Source organism: Schistocerca piceifrons, chromosome 9 (genome assembly GCF_021461385.2).
Source record: "Schistocerca piceifrons isolate TAMUIC-IGC-003096 chromosome 9, iqSchPice1.1, whole genome shotgun sequence".
Taxonomy (NCBI): Eukaryota; Metazoa; Arthropoda; class Insecta; order Orthoptera; family Acrididae; genus Schistocerca; species Schistocerca piceifrons.
Genome location: NC_060146.1, coordinates 42,554,786 through 42,557,636, shown reverse-complemented (window position 1 = coordinate 42,557,636; position 2,851 = coordinate 42,554,786). Strand labels below are relative to the sequence as shown.

The 2,851-nt window shown below is 44.9% G+C and overlaps 1 pseudogene; it reads left to right on the top strand.

The window, feature by feature from the left end:
• Positions 1–712: 712 nt before the first annotated feature.
• Positions 713–829, top strand: LOC124717566 (annotated as a pseudogene).
• Positions 830–2,851: the final 2,022 nt, after the last annotated feature.

Below are 2,851 nucleotides of genomic sequence, written 5' to 3'. Positions count from 1 at the left end.
GTCTGTACAGAGGCATCCAGAAAAATAGACACACTTTGATTTTTTTACTGTTGTGGTCTTCAGTCCAGACACTGGTTTGATGTAGCTCACCGTGCTACCCTACCTTGTACAATCCTCTTCATTTCCGAGTAACTACTGCAGCTTACAGCCTTTTGAATCTGCTTAATGTATTCATCTCTTGGTCTCCCTGTACGGCTTTTACCCTCCACGGTTCCCTACGATACTAAATTGGCGATCCCTTGATGCCTCAGAACGTGTCCTACCAACCGATCCCCTCTTATAGTCAGTTTGTGCCACAAATTTCTCTTCTCCCTAATTCTGTTCAGTACTTCCTCATTAGCTATGTGATCTACCCATCTAATCTTCAGCGTTCTTCTGTAGCACCACATTTCGAAAGCTTCTATGCTCTTCCTGTCTAAACTATTTATTGTCCATGATTCACTTCCGTACATGGCTGCACTCCACACAAATACTTTCAGAAAAGTCTTCCTCACACTTAAATCTATACTCAATGTTAACAAATTTCTCTTCTTCAAGAAACACTTTATTTGTCATTGCAAGCCTGCATTTTATATCCTTTCTACTTCGACCGTCATCAGTTATTTTGCTTCCCACTTATCAAAACTCATCTACTACTTTAAGTGTTCATTTCCTAATCTAGTTCCCTCAGCATCACCTGATTTTATTTAACTACATTCCCTTATTCTCGTTGGGCAACAGCCTTGCCGCAGTGGATACACCGGTTCCCGTGAGATCACCGAAGTTAAGCGCTGTCGGGCGTGGCCGGTACTTGGATGGGTGACCATCCAGCCGCCATGAGCTGTTGCCATTTTTCGGGGTGCACTCAGCCTCGTGATGCCAATTGAGGAGCTACTCGACCAAATAGTAGCGGCTCCGGTCATAGAAAACCATCATAACGACCGGGAGAGCGGTGTGCTGACCACACCCCCCCTCCTATCCGCATCCTCAGCTGAGGATGAAACGGCGCTCGGATGGTCCCGATGGGCCACTTGTGGCCTGAAGACGGAGCTTATTCTCGTTACGCTTTTTTATGTTCATCTAATATCCTCCTTTCAAGACATTGTCCATTCCGTTCAACTGCTCTTCCAGGTCCTTTGCTGTCTCTGACAGAATTACAATGTCATCGGCAAACCTCAAAGTTATTATTTCTTCTTCATGGATTTTAAGTCCTACTTCAATTTTTTTGTTTCCTTTTGCTGCTTGCTCAATATACAGATTGAATAACGTCGGGGATAGGCTACAATCCTCGCTCCCTTCTCAACCACTACTTCCCTTTCATGCCTCTCGACTCTTACAACTGCAGTCTGGTTTCAGTACAAATTGTAAATAGCCTCTCGCTCCCTGTGTTTGACCCCTGCCACCTTCAAAATTTGAAAGAGAGTATTCCAGTTAACATTGTGAAAAGCTTTACTTAAGTCTACAAATGCTAGAAACGTAGGTTTTGCCTTTCCTTTATCTGTCTTCTAAGATACGTCGTAGGGTCAATATTGCCTCGCGTGTTCCAACATTTCTGCGGAATTCAAACTGACCTTCCCGGAGGTTAGCTTCTACCAGTTTTTCCATTCGTGATAGCATTTTTCAGCCATGACTTATTAAACAGTTTGATAATTTTAACACCTATCGACACATGATTTCTTTGGGATTGGAATTTTATTCTTTTTGGAGTCTGATAGTCAATATTAATTGAACAAAATGATACACCGTTACAGTTTTGAAAGGGGAGAAAGTAATTCTGTGTGTTCAAAGTGACTCCCATTAGCGGCCAAACAACATCGAGGCCTCTGAATTGTTGACCGAACTACGGCTGTCAGTCTTGCCGGTGTGACAGCTACGCAGGACGCGTCAATGACTTCTCGTAACTCGTTCAGTGTTGCTGACTTCTATTAATGAGCTTCATTTTTCAAGGTCCCCCATAGGTAGGATTAAGGGCTGGAGATCAAAGTCGGTGCTCAACAGCTCCTCTTCGACCCATCCACTGTCCAGGTAGATTTTCATCCAAGTACGCTCTGACGTCTCTGTGGTAGTGAGGCGGAAAGCTACAGGGTGTTTCAAAAATGACCGGTATATTTGAAACGGCAATAAAAACTAAACGAGCAGCGATAGAAATACACCGTTTGTTGCAATATGCTTGGGACAACAGTACATTTTCAGGCAGACAAACTTTCGAAATTACAGTAGTTACAATTTTCAACAACAGATGGCGCTGCAAGTGATGTGAAAGATATAGAAGACAACGCAGTCTGTGGGTGCGCCATTCTGTACGTCGTCTTTCTGCTGTAAGCGTGTGCTGTTCACAACGTGCAAGTGTGCTGTAGACAACATGGTTTATTCCTTAGAACAGAGGATTTTTCTGGTGTTGGAATTCCACCGCCTAGAACACAGTGTTGTTACAACAAGACGAAGTTTTCAACGGAGGTTTAATGTAACCAAAGGACCGAAAAGCGATACAATAAAGGATCTGTTTGAAAAATTTCAACGGACTGGGAACGTGACGGATGAACGTGCTGGAAACGTAGGGCGACCGCGTACGGCAAGCACAGAGGGCAACGCGCAGCTAGTGCAGCAGGTGATCCGACAGCGGCCTCGGGTTTCCGTTCGCCGTGTTGCAGCTGCGGTCCAAATGACGCCAATGTCCACGTATCGTCTCATGCGCCAGAGTTTACACCTCACCGCTAGATTAACACTTTTGTCCATGTAAACGTGGGGACTTTCAGAGCCCAGTGCACGCAGCCCTGGCGGTTTACACGACCGTTCAGTTCGAACTGCGCCTCGTCAGACCAGATAACCATCTCTACAAATGGTTCATCCTCGCGAAGCATGCCTTCAAACC